General features: G+C 42.9%; 1 protein-coding gene across 5 annotated transcripts in view; it reads left to right on the top strand.

Annotated features, from left to right (window-relative positions):
• Positions 1-1,499: 1,499 nt before the first annotated feature.
• SOX6 (SRY-box transcription factor 6) overlaps positions 1,500-17,863 on the top strand; it is a 650,335-nt gene continuing 633,971 nt past the window's right edge. For 3 of the 5 annotated variants that reach the window (XM_073550750.1, XM_073550749.1, XM_073550746.1), the window contains exon 1: positions 1,692-2,045. The gene's annotated coding sequence lies outside the window, so the exon portion shown is untranslated. The other 2 variants (XM_073550751.1, XM_073550747.1) reach the window with 2 other exon arrangements.

Here is a 17,863-nt window from a genome sequence, read left to right as displayed (position 1 = left end):
TCCCCTCGTGTTATTACCTCACATCTCTGTGTCTTCTCGTGTTATTACCTCACATCTCTGTGTCCCCTCGTGTTATTACCTCACATCTCTGTGTCTTCTCGTGTTATTACCTCACATCCCTGTGTCTCCTCGTGTTATTACCTCACATCTCTGTCTCCTCGTGTTATTACCTCACATCCCTGTGTCTCCTCGTGTTATTACCTCACATCTCTGTGTCTCCTCGTGTTATTACCTCACATCCCTGTGTCTCCTCGTGTTATTACCTCACATCTCTGTCTCCTCGTGTTATTACCTCACATCCCTGTGTCTCCTCGTGTTATTACCTCACATCTCTGTGTCCTCTCGTGTTATTACCTCACATCCCTGTGTCCCCTCGTGTTATTACCTCACATCCCTGTGTCCCCTCGTGTTATTACCTCACATCTCTGTGTCTCCTCGTGTTATTACCTCACATCTCTGTCTCCTCGTGTTATTACCTCACATCCCTGTGTCTCCTCGTGTTATTACCTCACATCTCTGTGTCTCCTCGTGTTATTACCTCACATCTCTGTGTCTCCTCGTGTTATTACCTCACATCTCTGTCTCCTCGTGTTATTACCTCACATCCCTGTGTCTCCTCGTGTTATTACCTCACATCTCTGTCTCCTCGTGTTATTACCTCACATCTGTGTCTTCTCGTGTTATTACCTCACATCCCTGTGTCTTCTCGTGTTATTACCTCACATCTCTGTCTCCTCGTGTTATTACCTCACATCTCTGTCTCCTCGTGTTATTACCTCACATCCCTGTGTCTTCTCGTGTTATTACCTCACATCTCTGTCTCCTCGTGTTATTACCTCACATCTGTGTCTTCTCGTGTTATTACCTCACATCCCTGTGTCTCCTCGTGTTATTACCTCACATCTCTGTGTCTCCTCGTGTTATTACCTCACATCTCTGTGTCTCCTCGTGTTATTACCTCACATCCCTGTGTCTCCTCGTGTTATTACCTCACATCTCTGTGTCTCCTCGTGTTATTACCTCACATCCCTGTGTCTCCTCGTGTTATTACCTCACATCTCTGTGTCTCCTCGTGTTATTACCTCACATCCCTGTGTCTCCTCGTGTTATTACCTCACATCCCTGTGTCTTCTCGTGTTATTACCTCACATCTCTGTGTCTCCTCGTGTTATTACCTCACATCTCTGTGTCTCCTCGTGTTATTACCTCACATCCCTGTGTCTCCTCGTGTTATTACCTCACATCTCTGTGTCTCCTCGTGTTATTACCTCACATCCCTGTGTCTCCTCGTGTTATTACCTCACATCTCTGTGTCTCCTCGTGTTATTACCTCACATCCCTGTGTCTCCTCGTGTTATTACCTCACATCCCTGTGTCTTCTCGTGTTATTACCTCACATCTCTGTGTCTCCTCGTGTTATTACCTCACATCTCTGTGTCTTCTCGTGTTATTACCTCACATCCCTGTGTCCCCTCATGTCATTACCTTGTGACGTCGCGGCTCCGGCGTGTGAAGGGTTATTGTCAGCCTAGACCCCCCCACCTCAGTAATGAAGGGGTTAATTGTGCAGTGCGAAAAACATGGCGTGCAGCCTACGGAAGGGTTGAGTGTGACGGGCTCCGGCCCGCGAGGTGCCTTCTTATCAGCGGTGTGCGTCGGACATTTCGCCGCTTTTCCACAGGTAGGTCCCGCACCCGCCGGTACGTAGCGCTTCGCAGGCTGCAACTTCGGCTGTGGCCACAGGGAGGCGGCAGAGCGCAGCGCCGTGGTCTCCGCGCACAGAAGCCGCGGGATAAAGTTCTGCTGAAACTTTCGCCTCATCCTCAGCCAACTTGTCATATAATAAAAGCCCCGAGCAAGTGTCCGTGACAGAGCTCCGGAGCGGCGGGGCCCCGGGACGGCGCAGGAGCCGCACACAGCCCCAGGAGCCGCACCGGACCCCCCGGAGCCTCCCTGCTGTGCTGCCGCTGTTGATGGAGCCGGAGCGTCCGAGAATGCGGCATCCGTAAGGCGTCCGTGTAGAGCTGCCAGCCCCGGACTGTGCCGTAAGTGGAGCCGTGTGCGCCCCGTGTGTGTGCTGTGTGCGGCCCCCGGACCCTCTGTACATCCCGTGTGTGTGCCGTCCCCGTGAGTGTACACGCTGCGTGTGGCCCCAATATGTCTGCGCTGCCAGTGGCGCCATAAATCCTGCAAATATTCACATGTGATCGGTGTCAGTATACTCAGCTCTGTACCCTGTATATATACACAGTATACTCAGCTCTGTACCCTGTATATGTACACAGTATACTCAGCTCTGTACCCTGTATATGTACACAGTATACTCAGCTCTGTACCCTGTATGTACACAGTATACTCTGCTCTGTACCCTGTATATACACAGTATACTCTGCTCTGTACCCTGTATATATACACAGTATACTCTGCTCTGTACCCTGTATATATACACAGTATACTCTGCTCTGTACCCTGTATGTACACAGTATACTCTGCTCTGTACCCTGTATATATACACAGTATACTCAGCTCTGTACCCTGTATGTACACAGTATACTCTGCTCTGTACCCTGTATATATACACAGTATACTCAGCTCTGTACCCTGTATGTACACAGTATACTCTGCTCTGTACCCTGTATATATACACAGTATACTCTGCTCTGTACCCTGTATATACACAGTATACTCTGCTCTGTACCCTGTATATATACACAGTATACTCAGCTCTGTACCCTGTATATATACACAGTATACTCTGCTCTGTACCCTGTATGTACACAGTATACTCTGCTCTGTACCCTGTATGTACACAGTATACTCAGCTCTGTACCCTGTATATATACACAGTATACTCAGCTCTGTACCCTGTATATATACACAGTATACTCTGCTCTGTACCCTGTATATACACAGTATACTCTGCTCTGTACCCTGTATGTACACAGTATACTCTGCTCTGTACCCTGTATGTACACAGTATACTCAGCTCTGTACCCTGTATATACACAGTATACTCTGTTCTGTACCCTGTATGTACACAGTATACTCAGCTCTGTACCCTGTATATATACACAGTATACTCTGCTCTGTACCCTGTATATACACAGTATACTCAGCTCTGTACCCTGTATATATACACAGTATACTCAGCTCTGTACCCTGTATATATACACAGTATACTCTGCTCTGTACCCTGTATATATACACAGTATACTCTGCTCTGTACCCTGTATATATACACAGTATACTCTGCTCTGTACCCTGTATATATACACAGTATACTCAGCTCTGTACCCTGTATATATACACAGTATACTCTGCTCTGTACCCTGTATATATACACAGTATACTCTGCTCTGTACCCTGTATGTACACAGTATACTCTGCTCTGTACCCTGTATGTACACAGTATACTCAGCTCTGTACCCTGTATATACACAGTATACTCTGTTCTGTACCCTGTATGTACACAGTATACTCAGCTCTGTACCCTGTATATATACACAGTATACTCTGCTCTGTACCCTGTATATACACAGTATACTCAGCTCTGTACCCTGTATATATACACAGTATACTCAGCTCTGTACCCTGTATATATACACAGTATACTCTGCTCTGTACCCTGTATATATACACAGTATACTCTGCTCTGTACCCTGTATATATACACAGTATACTCTGCTCTGTACCCTGTATATATACACAGTATACTCTGCTCTGTACCCTGTATATATACACAGTATACTCAGCTCTGTACCCTGTATATATACACAGTATACTCTGCTCTGTACCCTGTATATATACACAGTATACTCTGCTCTGTACCCTGTATATATACACAGTATACTCTGCTCTGTACCCTGTATATACACAGTATACTCAGCTCTGTACCCTGTATGTACACAGTATACTCAGCTCTGTACCCTGTATATACACAGTATACTCTGCTCTGTACCCTGTATGTACACAGTATACTCTGCTCTGTACCCTGTATATATACACAGTATACTCTGCTCTGTACCCTGTATATATACACAGTATACTCAGCTCTGTACCCTGTATATATACACAGTATACTCAGCTCTGTACCCTGTATATATACACAGTATACTCTGCTCTGTACCCTGTATATATACACAGTATACTCTGCTCTGTACCCTGTATATATACACAGTATACTCTGCTCTGTACCCTGTATATATACACAGTATACTCTGCTCTGTACCCTGTATATATACACAGTATACTCTGCTCTGTACCCTGTATATATACACAGTATACTCTGCTCTGTACCCTGTATATATACACAGTATACTCTGCTCTGTACCCTGTATATATACACAGTATACTCTGCTCTGTACCCTGTATATATACACAGTATACTCTGCTCTGTACCCTGTATATATACACAGTATACTCTGCTCTGTACCCTGTATATATACACAGTATACTCTGCTCTGTACCCTGTATATATACACAGTATACTCTGCTCTGTACCCTGTATATATACACAGTATACTCTGCTCTGTACCCTGTATATATATACAGTATACTCTGCTCTGTACCCTGTATATATACACAGTATACTCTGCTCTGTACCCTGTATATATACACAGTATACTCTGCTCTGTACCCTGTATATATACACAGTATACTCTGCTCTGTACCCTGTATATACACAGTATACTCAGCTCTGTACCCTGTATATATATACAGTATACTCTGCTCTGTACCCTGTATATATATACAGTATACTCTGCTCTGTACCCTGTATATATATACAGTATACTCTGCTCTGTACCCTGTATATATACACAGTATACTCTGCTCTGTACCCTGTATATATACACAGTATACTCTGCTCTGTACCCTGTATATATACACAGTATACTCTGCTCTGTACCCTGTATATATACACAGTATACTCTGCTCTGTACCCTGTATATATACACAGTATACTCTGCTCTGTACCCTGTATGTACACAGTATACTCAGCTCTGTACCCTGTATGTACACAGTATACTCAGCTCTGTACCCTGTATATATACACAGTATACTCAGCTCTGTACCCTGTATATATACACAGTATACTCTGCTCTGTACCCTGTATATATACACAGTATACTCAGCTCTGTACCCTGTATATATACACAGTATACTCTGCTCTGTACCCTGTATATATACACAGTATACTCAGCTCTGTACCCTGTATATATACACAGTATACTCAGCTCTGTACCCTGTATATATACACAGTATACTCTGCTCTGTACCCTGTATATATACACAGTATACTCTGCTCTGTACCCTGTATATATACACAGTATACTCTGCTCTGTACCCTGTATATATACACAGTATACTCTGCTCTGTACCCTGTATATATACACAGTATACTCTGCTCTGTACCCTGTATATATACACAGTATACTCTGCTCTGTACCCTGTATATATACACAGTATACTCAGCTCTGTACCCTGTATATATACACAGTATACTCAGCTCTGTACCCTGTATATACACAGTATACTCAGCTCTGTACCCTGTATGTACACAGTATACTCTGCTCTGTACCCTGTATATATACACAGTATACTCTGCTCTGTACCCTGTATATACACAGTATACTCTGCTCTGTACCCTGTATGTACACAGTATACTCTGCTCTGTACCCTGTATATATACACAGTATACTCTGCTCTGTACCCTGTATATATACACAGTATACTCAGCTCTGTACCCTGTATGTACACAGTATACTCTGCTCTGTACCCTGTATGTACACAGTATACTCTGCTCTGTACCCTGTATGTACACAGTATACTCTGCTCTGTACCCTGTATATACACAGTATACTCTGCTCTGTACCCTGTATGTACACAGTATACTCTGCTCTGTACCCTGTATGTACACAGTATACTCTGCTCTGTACCCTGTATGTATACACAGTATACTCTGCTCTGTACCCTGTATATATACACAGTATACTCAGCTCTGTACCCTGTATGTACACAGTATACTCTGCTCTGTACCCTGTATATATACACAGTATACTCTGCTCTGTACCCTGTATATATACACAGTATACTCTGCTCTGTACCCTGTATATACACAGTATACTCTGCTCTGTACCCTGTATGTACACAGTATACTCTGCTCTGTACCCTGTATATACACAGTATACTCAGCTCTGTACCCTGTATGTACACAGTATACTCTGCTCTGTACCCTGTATATACACAGTATACTCTGCTCTGTACCCTGTATGTACACAGTATACTCTGCTCTGTACCCTGTATGTACACAGTATACTCTGCTCTGTACCCTGTATATATACACAGTATACTCTGCTCTGTACCCTGTATGTACACAGTATACTCTGCTCTGTACCCTGTATGTACACAGTATACTCTGCTCTGTACCCTGTATGTACACAGTATACTCTGCTCTGTACCCTGTATGTACACAGTATACTCAGCTCTGTACCCTGTATGTACACAGTATACTCTGCTCTGTACCCTGTATGTACACAGTATACTCTGCTCTGTACCCTGTATATATACACAGTATACTCAGCTCTGTACCCTGTATATATATACAGTATACTCTGCTCTGTACCCTGTATATATATACAGTATACTCTGCTCTGTACCCTGTATATATACACAGTATACTCTGCTCTGTACCCTGTATATATACACAGTATACTCTGCTCTGTACCCTGTATATATACACAGTATACTCTGCTCTGTACCCTGTATGTACACAGTATACTCTGCTCTGTACCCTGTATGTACACAGTATACTCAGCTCTGTACCCTGTATATATACACAGTATACTCAGCTCTGTACCCTGTATATATACACAGTATACTCTGCTCTGTACCCTGTATATATACACAGTATACTCAGCTCTGTACCCTGTATGTACACAGTATACTCAGCTCTGTACCCTGTATGTACACAGTATACTCTGCTCTGTACCCTGTATATATACACAGTATACTCAGCTCTGTACCCTGTATGTACACAGTATACTCAGCTCTGTACCCTGTATATATACACAGTATACTCTGCTCTGTACCCTGTATATATACACAGTATACTCTGCTCTGTACCCTGTATGTACACAGTATACTCTGCTCTGTACCCTGTATGTACACAGTATACTCTGCTCTGTACCCTGTATGTACACAGTATACTCTGCTCTGTACCCTGTATATACACAGTATACTCTGCTCTGTACCCTGTATATACACAGTATACTCTGCTCTGTACCCTGTATATACACAGTATACTCTGCTCTGTACCCTGTATGTACACAGTATACTCAGCTCTGTACCCTGTATGTACACAGTATACTCAGCTCTGTACCCTGTATATATACACAGTATACTCTGCTCTGTACCCTGTATATACACAGTATACTCAGCTCTGTACCCTGTATGTACACAGTATACTCTGCACCCTGTATGTACACAGTATACTCAGCTCTGTACCCTGTATGTACACAGTATACTCTGCTCTGTACCCTGTATGTACACAGTATACTCTGCTCTGTACCCTGTATATATACACAGTATACTCTGCTCTGTACCCTGTATATACACAGTATACTCAGCTCTGTACCCTGTATGTACACAGTATACTCTGCACCCTGTATGTACACAGTATACTCTGCTCTGTACCCTGTATGTACACAGTATACTCAGCTCTGTACCCTGTATGTACACAGTATACTCTGCTCTGTACCCTGTATATATATACAGTATACTCTGCTCTGTACCCTGTATGTACACAGTATACTCTGCTCTGTACCCTGTATATACACAGTATACTCAGCTCTGTAACCTGTATATACACAGTATACTCTGCTCTGTACCCTGTATATATACACAGTATACTCTGCTCTGTACCCTGTATGTACACAGTATACTCAGCTCTGTACCCTGTATATATACACAGTATACTCTGCTCTGTAACCTGTATATACACAGTATACTCTGCTCTGTACCCTGTATATATACACAGTATACTCTGTTCTGTACCCTGTGTGTATGTGTGTGTGTGTGTGTATATGTATGTATATATATATATATATATATATATATATATATATATATATATATATGTGTATACTCCAGGGCTGTGGAGTCGGAGCTCATTTTGGTGGAGTTGGTATAAAATGGACCGACTCCGACTCCTAAAATATATAATAAATTGGGTACAGTAATTCAATGCAGAATGTGCTGAATATTTTTTCATAGGAGTTTGGGAAAGTTATGAAATGTCCTATAAATGGCTCTTCTATTCCTGATCTAAGGCTACATTCACACACAGCGTTTTTCCTGTGTTTTTTGAGGATACGTTTTTCAGCTGCAAAAGCTGATCATCTTTTTAAAAAACCGCATCACCTGAAAGGTTTTTGAGCTCATAGATAATGTTTTCAATAGCCAAAGCAGATTAGAAATCTGCTCTATCTATCCATTTATCCATATCTGTCTATCCATATCGAATCTGTACCAAAAAGAATGAAAACCAGGTAGTACACCAATATATATTCTGTTCTATCTAAATATCTTGATTATTGGATCATAAAAATGATTAAATGTTTGAGGTTCACATTGTACTACAATAAATTTTTCACTTAAATATATTATTTTAGTATACTCCGCTCTGTACCCTGTGTATATATGTGTGCAGTAAATGCCGCTCTATACCCTATGTATATATGTGTGCAGTAAATGCCGCTCTATACCCTATGTATATATGTGTGCAGTAAATGCCGCTCTATACCCTGTGTATATATGTGTGCAGTAAATGCCGCTGTATACCCTGTGTGTATATATGTGCAGTAAATGCCGCTAAATACCCCATATCTGTATGTATATTAGTATACTCTGCTCTATACCCTGTGTGTATATATGTATGTATATATAAATGTGTGTGCGCAGTAAATGCCGCTATATACCCCATATATGAATGTATATTAGTATACTCCGCTCTGTACCCTGTGTATATATGTGTGCAGTAAATGCCGCTCTATACCCTGTGTGTATATGTGTGCAGTAAATGCCGCTCTATACCCTGTGTATATATGTGTGCAGTAAATGCCGCTCTATACCCTGTGTGTATATGTGTGCAGTAAATGCCGCTCTATACCCTGTGTGTATATGTGTGCAGTAAATGCCGCTCTATACCCTGTGTGTATATGTGTGCAGTAAATGCCGCTCTATACCCTGTGTGTATATGTGTGCAGTAAATGCCGCTCTATACCCTGTGTATATATGTGTGCAGTAAATGCCGCTCTATACCCTGTGTATATATGTGTGCAGTAAATGCCGCTCTATACCCTGTGTATATGTGTGCAGTAAATGCCGCTCTATACCCTGTGTGTATATGTGTGCAGTAAATGCCGCTCTATACCCTGTGTATATATGTGTGCAGTAAATGCCGCTCTATACCCTGTGTATATATGTGTGCAGTAAATGCCGCTCTATACCCTGTGTATATATGTGTGCAGTAAATGCCGCTCTATACCCTGTGTATATATGTGTGCAGTAAATGCCGCTCTATACCCTGTGTGTATATGTGTGCAGTAAATGCCGCTGTATACCCTGTGTATATATGTGTGCAGTAAATGCCGCTCTATACCCTGTGTATATATGTGTGCAGTAAATGCCGCTCTATACCCTGTGTATATATGTGTGCAGTAAATGCCGCTCTATACCCTGTGTGTATATGTGTGCAGTAAATGCCGCTCTATACCCTGTGTGTATATGTGTGCAGTAAATGCCGCTCTATACCCTGTGTATATATGTGTGCAGTAAATGCCGCTCTATACCCTGTGTATATATGTGTGCAGTAAATGCCGCTCTATACCCTGTGTATATATGTGTGCAGTAAATGCCGCTGTATACCCTGTGTATATATGTGTGCAGTAAATGCCGCTCTATACCCTGTGTATATATGTGTGCAGTAAATGCCGCTCTATACCCTGTGTGTATATGTGTGCAGTAAATGCCGCTCTATACCCTGTGTATATATGTGTGCAGTAAATGCCGCTCTGTACCCTGTGTGTATATGTGTGCAGTAAATGCCGCTCTGTACCCTGTGTGTATATGTGTGCAGTAAATGCCGCTCTATACCCTGTGTGTATATGTGTGCAGTAAATGCCGCTCTATACCCTGTGTGTATATGTGTGCAGTAAATGCCGCTCTATATCCTGTGTGTATATGTGTGCAGTAAATGCCGCTCTATACCCTGTGTATATATGTGTGCAGTAAATGCCGCTCTATACCCTGTGTATATATGTGTGCAGTAAATGCCGCTCTATACCCTGTGTATATATGTGTGCAGTAAATGCCGCTCTATACCCTGTGTATATATGTGTGCAGTAAATGCCGCTCTATACCCTGTGTGTATATGTGTGTATATATAATGTGCAGTAAATGCTTCCATATATGTGCGGTTGGTGTATCTGTGGCGGCGTTGGTCGTGGGCTGTGACTGATGCAGTTCTCTGCGTTGCTTCCAGTGTCTCTCGTCCTCTCTCTGGTTTTCGGTGGTCGTCGGAGGTTGATTTCTTGTGTTTCTTGTCCGTGAATATTTGTGATGTGTGGCCGGGCTGCGGAGCGCAGTGGTCGCCCTCCTCCTGAAGTGCTCTGCGCTCTTCTGCTGCCGCAGGGAAAGGTGTGATCAGAGTCATCTGGAAATAAACTTGTGCACTTTCTCCTCCGCGTGCTGTCAGGGATCTGCGCTGAGGCTTTTCTTCCTCTGACTTGCACTCCTTTTGGTTTTGCTTCTGGTTGGATGTGACCGGTCGGACAGGACAATGCGGGGCCCTGTGATAAGTTGTGCCGGCCTGGTACTCTGAGGACAATGGAGGACAGAACACTGTTGTGACTGCCGGCCTGGGGTCACAGATTAATGCATTCCTCGGGGTGGTTCCTGCTCGCAGAATCCAGCAGATAAAAGGCGAGCACATCCTGTCTTGTGGTGATAAGAGGTGAGCGCTGTCACTGCCGCCAACTCTCCTCTTCCAGGTTCTCACAGTTTTTCTTATTAAATTGTTTTTTTTTTTTTACTGTTTATTTTTCACTTTTCTTTTGGAAGGCCCGTGGCCACATTGAGGTTTGGAGTGAGCCGTCGCTTGACGAGGTGGTAATAGAATTGCTGATTGGTGGTATTGAGCTGTTGGTGGAGGCCGGCGGTGCTGCCGCCATCTCTTTGTGATGCGCAGATGGTAAATTCTCCCGGTGCTGGCATTGTACCCCGCCGCTCTACTAGACACAACTTTCTAACTTCCATTGCATTCTTGTGTGTAGAGGAATCTCTTGGCCTGGACTCCTGTAGGGTGAAGCTGATCCACTAATGGTATTTTGTTTTCACCAGTTGCTGAACTGGAAGTTCCCTCATAAGGTAAGGTGGCACTGGGTTTGTAAGGGGCTTTAAAATGCCACATGTAAAATTAGACTGCCAATTCAGCGAATTGTATCCATTGCTAAACTGGGATCTACTTCTGTGTGTCCTCGCTCAATAGCCGGATTCAGAATTGGCCGCTTCAACTACTTAAACTGCGGAGTCAAATTTAGAATAGACAGAGGAGGGTCGGCAGGAATACAAAGATTCTTTTTTTGTGAGCTGTGGTGGGGGGAGAGCAGAAAAAATCAAGTCCCTTAGAAAACGGAGGCCACAGAGCGGTGTTATTTGTGTCTCATACTGAGTTGTGTGCTGGCCTCGGGGGCCGCTCGGCTCCTCGCCCCTCTTATTGCTATTATTTCACATTATCGTGCACGCTGTCCTTGCCGTCGCTGCTTTCTTGGAGCTGCTGAACTTTCTGAGTTTTGAGGTGGAAGTTGCTCGGTTTGATGACAGAGGCTGAGACCCTTTTCTTCACTTTTGTCAAGACCTCGATTAATAAAACTCAGAAGGTGGCGACTCTAGCGTCAGGAATTCTCGGCTTGGCAGGAAAGCCTTTTAGAATCAGATTAGCTCGAGAACTTTACATTTGTAGGTACGTCGTATTCCCGGTGTGCCACCGATGACTGCTGAGTTTAATGCGTCCTCCAAGGATACAGTCCGCCTGTGCCGCGTCATTAACTCTACACCCTCCTGGCACAAGGCAGGGAACGTGTTAACAAATATTGCAAATAATGTGATGGGGTCAATGCTTCTTAACACCGCCGTGGTCCTGTCACTTGCAGTAAAGTGCCGTTTTTTTTTTTTTCTTTTTCTGCAGCCAAGGAATATTCTAATCTCCTCAGAAATCTCTCGGGGAGGACAGATGTGCCCTCGGCTGCTCAGGGAGATCTGTCACAAACCAATTCCCTTTGCTCTGCTCTGTTGTACAGGGAGCTGCTGCCAGCGAGGACGGGGTTAACAAGTGTGCGCCAGGGTGAGCCATTATTAGGCATCTTCTCGAGGTGGCAGGAATGCCATGCCGTATCCGTACAGATCGCAGCCTATGTGGATCAGGGGCTCGTGCCGCCGCTCCACGTCTCTCCCAGCTGCTCGCTTTTCCTGGATATTTGGCTTCAAGCAACGTAAAAACGAAATCTATGTGTAATTCAGAAAAATACAGAAACTTCTTACACGTTCGCCTGTAGACTGTCAGACATAAAATTCAGGTGATAAATTTATGCACAAAAAAATTCTGCAAATTGAGCAGAAAATGTGCCTCTGATTTTGCAACTTTTTAAAAAATTATATTTAATAGTACAAATATAAAACGATACAATAATAAATATTCTGGATATAACATCTGTGGTATATGCTATAAATGTGTAATGGGATGATACAGAAGGAAATTAACGAGCGGTTTTCTATAATCGAGTGATTTGTACTTTCCTAATATCAGTGAATTCTAATTTTTGACATCTATATATTATAATTATCTCCAAAGGTTGTAATTGTAAGATTAGTGTCTGTATATAATGGAGCTATATGTATCTATGAATAATCCCCGTTCTGTACCATTTACTGTAGGAGAGATGCAGTGACGGATGAAATACACAGGAGGAGTTACTGTCTGTAAATTAACTGAGATAATAAATTATATTCTCTACAAATGTCTCCTAAAAACACAAATCTGAATAAAAAGATGAAAATAGCTTCTGTACGAAAAAATTCTGAAGAAGACGTTGAGAGATGGAAAGAAAACAACGGGAGATATAAAGAAGGCAATATAGAAGGGAAAGATCCGTAGACACGAGGAGGAGAGAAGGAGTTGATAATGATCTGAAACTGCAAACAGAGGAATGAGAGAAGCGATCACTGAGCTCCATGGTGGAAAGCAGGAGCGATCGCAGAAAAAGTCAGTGGAAAAAACGACGTCCATCAATGAGCACATAATAAAATAAAGGAGCCAAAAAATGGCTGTAGAAAGGCACGATAGAGAAAACATACAGTATTAGAATGGAGGAGATGAAAGAAGGATGGAGAAAATAAAAATGGGAAGAGGGGGCAGATGAAGGAGCGATGGAGCAGGTGAGAGGTTTCTAGGAAGAAGAGATGGAAAAACTACACAAGAATTAATTGTTATAGGAGGGAACAATGGTGATGTAAATATTACGATGGAGCACATGACGGAGTCACGACAGAAGGAGCCATGGAGAAAATGACAATAGGACGATGGGAAGAGATGGAGCGAAAAATAGAAGTGCAATCAGCAAATCTTTCCCGAATATTAACCCATGTTAAGGTGCCAGTGATCCCCATGTGAACAAGTAAAATGCGCATTTGTTGGGTGATCGAATCGTTTCTCCTGGCACCAATCTTTACCTGCACCAAATTATCCTGTGAAGCTTGGTGTGACTAGGGGATAACATGAATCGTATTAATGATTGCCATGTTCCCACCTCAGACTGACAAGGTACGGTATTGTGAACTACTGAAATTACGGGATCAGAGGGCTCATTAATACGTTGTATCTCCATGCAGCACCATGTTATCGATAACTTGGCACCGGATTACACTGGGTACAGCGGCCATCGGCACGTTTACTCCATCTGATTTTCGGCAACGTTTGTTTACCGATTGTTGGCAACTCTTAATGTGTCAGCCGGTGTAATCAGGCCAGTAACTAAGCCCCAGCCGACTTTATTCTATCGACTCTCGTTAACAGGACGTTAATGAGGTGCATAAAGAAGCCGAGATGGATATAGGAAGGAGCGAAGGAGAGAAAATTGGGTGGTGGAGCAGATGGAAAAAGAGAAAATGGTTAAAGGAAGGAACAGTATAGAAAACAAAATAAAATGATGGGGCAAGATGATTATAAAGAGTGATGGAGAAAAAAATAAGATGACGTGTTGAAGAAGCAGTAGAGATGTTATAGGAAGGAGTGATTCAGGGAGAAAATACCACAATGGAGCCAATGAATAGGTAGTGAGAGTTCTGCAAAGAACGTATGACGAGGAAAAAAATATGACTACGGAGTGGACTAACAGTAAGGTAGTTATACTGAATGGCATTAGAGAAGAGCATGAGGTTCATGAAGGAGCAGAGATGGTTCTAGGAAAGTGACTGGCGACAGATGAATAAGATAATGCATCATATGAAAACACGGGCGTAGGAAGTAGTAAAATAAAATGATGGAACAGACAAAGGAGCAGGCATGGTTAAATAAAACACCCGCAGAAATATAAGCCGATTAGTACAGTTCAGTTTTTTTTGCAATGGCATAAAGAGGGCGCATAAATGGGGCAGAGAATGCGAGAGAGAAAGAAAAGCTGGAACTGATACAAGATACAAAACTTCACTCTTGGGTAGGAGAACTGAACCAATAAATAATGTGATGCAGGCAAAGATGCAAAATAACTAAAGAAATGAGCAGAAGACAGAGGGATGAGCTGACAGAACAAATCGTTTAGAAGAGGAAGGAATAATGGAACAAATAAGAAAGCAGGAAGAAGATATGGAGAAAAGGGTAAGCTGATTACACAGCGTTGGAGAATGATTAGTGAACGGAGAGGGGCTGAGAAGGATGCAATAGAAATGTTCATCGGCAACTTAAAGGAGGACGTTTAAGAAGGATAGGATGTATAAGCTGGTGAGAAAAACATAATGATGGAAGAAATAAATTTAGAGAAAAGGACAAGATGCTGCATAAATAATAAAGGTCAATAATGAATAAAGGTGAAAAGTTAACAACTTGGTGATAAAATCTGATAGAGAATAATAGATGTATGAAGTAATGGGGTGGGAAAAGTTGGCAAGAGGAGGCATGGAAGGACAAAGGATAAAGAAACATGAGGGAAAATTTGAGAGAAGAATGAAGAAACTTGGGAGCCCAGAGGAAGAAGAAGGATGACGAAATTTGGGAACCCAAAGGAAAGACAAGGATGAGGAAATTTGGGAGCCAAGAGGAAGAAGGATGAGGAAATATGGGAGCCCAGAGGAAGAAGAAGGATGAGGAAATTTGGGAGCCCAGAGGAAGAAGAAGGATGAGGAAATTTGGTAACCCAAAGGAAAGACAAGGATGAGGAAATTTGGTAACCCAAAGGAAAGACAAGGATGAGGAAATTTGGTAACCCAAAGGAAAGACAAGGATGAGGAAATTTGGTAACCCAAAGGAAAGACAAGGATGAGGAAATTTGGTAACCCAAAGGAAAGACAAGGATGAGGAAATTTGGTAACCCAAAGGAAAGACAAGGATGAGGAAATTTGGTAACCCAAAGGAAAGACAAGGATGAGGAAATTTGGTAACCCAAAGGAAAGACAAGGATGATGAAACTTGGGAGCCCAGAGGAAGAAGGATGAGGAAACTTGGGAGCCCAGAGGAAGAAGAAGAAGAAGGATGAGGAAACTTGGGAGCCCAGAGGAAGAAGGATGAGGAAACTTGGGAGCCCAGAGGAAGAAGGATGAGGAAACTTGGGAGCCCAGAGGAAGAAGGATGAGGAAACTTGGGAGCCCAGAGGAAGAAGGATGAGGAAACTTGGGAGCCCAGAGGAAGAAGGATGAGGAAACTTGGGAGCCCAGAGGAAGAAGGATGAGGAAACTTGGGAGCCCAGAGGAAGAAGGATGAGGAAACTTGGGAGCCCAGAGGAAGAAGGATGAGGAAACTTGGGAGCCCAGAGGAAGAAGGATGAGGAAACTTGGGAGCCCAGAGGAAGAAGGATGAGGAAACTTGGGAGCCCAGAGGAAGAAGGATGAGGAAACTTGGGAGCCCAGAGGAAGAAGGATGAGGAAACTTGGGAGCCCAGAGGAAGAAGGATGAGGAAACTTGGGAGCCCAGAGGAAGAAGGATGAGGAAACTTGGGAGCCCAGAGGAAGAAGGATGAGGAAACTTGGGAGCCCAGAGGAAGAAGGATGAGGAAACTTGGGAGCCCAGAGGAAGAAGGATGAGGAAACTTGGGAGCCCAGAGGAAGAAGGATGAGGAAACTTGGGAGCCCAGAGGAAGAAGGATGAGGAAACTTGGGAGCCCAGAGGAAGAAGGATGAGGAAACTTGGGAGCCCAGAGGAAGAAGGATGAGGAAACTTGGGAGCCCAGAGGAAGAAGGATGAGGAAACTTGGGAGCCCAGAGGAAGAAGGATGAGGAAACTTGGGAGCCCAGAGGAAGAAGGATGAGGAAACTTGGGAGCCCAGAGGAAGAAGGATGAGGAAACTTGGGAGCCCAGAGGAAGAAGGATGAGGAAACTTGGGAGCCCAGAGGAAGAAGGATGAGGAAACTTGGGAGCCCAGAGGAAGAAGGATGAGGAAACTTGGGAGCCGAGAGGAAAGACAGGGGTGAGGAAACATGGGAGCCCAAAAGAAGAATAAGAGGCTTGTCCAAAATTGATTGCAGCTGTAAAAAACGATGAGATGATGGATAATTAGAACTTTTCAAATGAATACGGTAGGTTGAGAAAACTCATAGGGGTACAACGGGTGACTTTTTTCTGTAAAGTTTTTAGATTTTATTGTGACCATTTAATATCTGCAAGTGATAACGTGGCTGTGTCCAGGAGTTTTGTAGGCCGTGGTCATTACAGGAGATCCCGTGTCCTCAGTATACCATGCATGTGATCATGGTTCAGATCCCATTTCTGTGCTGCATTGCTTGTCTCATTGTGTATTATTAGCCGTGTGCGGTGCTGGTGGCAGCTCATCTGAAGCATTTATGGCTCTTGTAGAAGTTTATTACACGTTACTGGAAGCATGTTATAGTAGAAAAACAAGGATCACCAGCAATGTTCTGCCCCAAGGCCACGACTGGCTGCCTTCTCTATTAGGCCTTGTTAATAAAAAGCTGCGGTTGTCTTTCCTCCATGTACTGTCATTTATTCCAGCTGCTGAGAGCATTACTCTTAACTCCTTCCCTTCTTGTGTGTGCAGAAAAGAGGGAATCTCCTACTTTGTGTATCACAAATCTAGGATTTTTTAATTACAATTTTTTTTAATCTGTTATTGCTTTTCGATGTGGGATTTATCCCTGTTTCCTCTTGTATGATAACCAGACTCTGATCTACAGCACCTACTTGGATGATTTGGGGATTTTTCACACATTGCATTATTATTATTATTATTATTATTATTATTATTATTATTATTATTATTATTTTGTTGAATCAGATTTCTAAAATCTCATACAAAAGATGTTTGTTTGTTTTTCCCTTGCATTTTTTGACACGTTCATGTTAAGGCTAGATTCACATGCACCATTCTTGCTGCATTTATTATGCATGTTACAAGCTGCTTTTCGCATAAACCGCAAACGCTGTGAGATTTCTGAAATCTCATGCACACACTTTTTTTTTTTTTCCTGACTGAATTTGAAACCTGCCGCGTTTTTTAAATCTACAGATGGTCAGATCAATTCAGTGGTTTTGCAGCGTTTTTTACTCGTAAAAAGCATTGAAAAAGGAAAGTTTTTTGCATCA

This window comes from Dendrobates tinctorius, unplaced genomic scaffold (assembly GCF_039654945.1).
Source record: "Dendrobates tinctorius isolate UK_male_01 unplaced genomic scaffold, ASM3965494v1 ptg000168l, whole genome shotgun sequence".
In the NCBI taxonomy this organism is placed as follows: domain Eukaryota; kingdom Metazoa; phylum Chordata; class Amphibia; order Anura; family Dendrobatidae; genus Dendrobates; species Dendrobates tinctorius.
The sequence above is the reverse complement of the archived record's forward strand: the minus strand, read 5'-3'. Positions and strand labels throughout refer to the sequence as shown.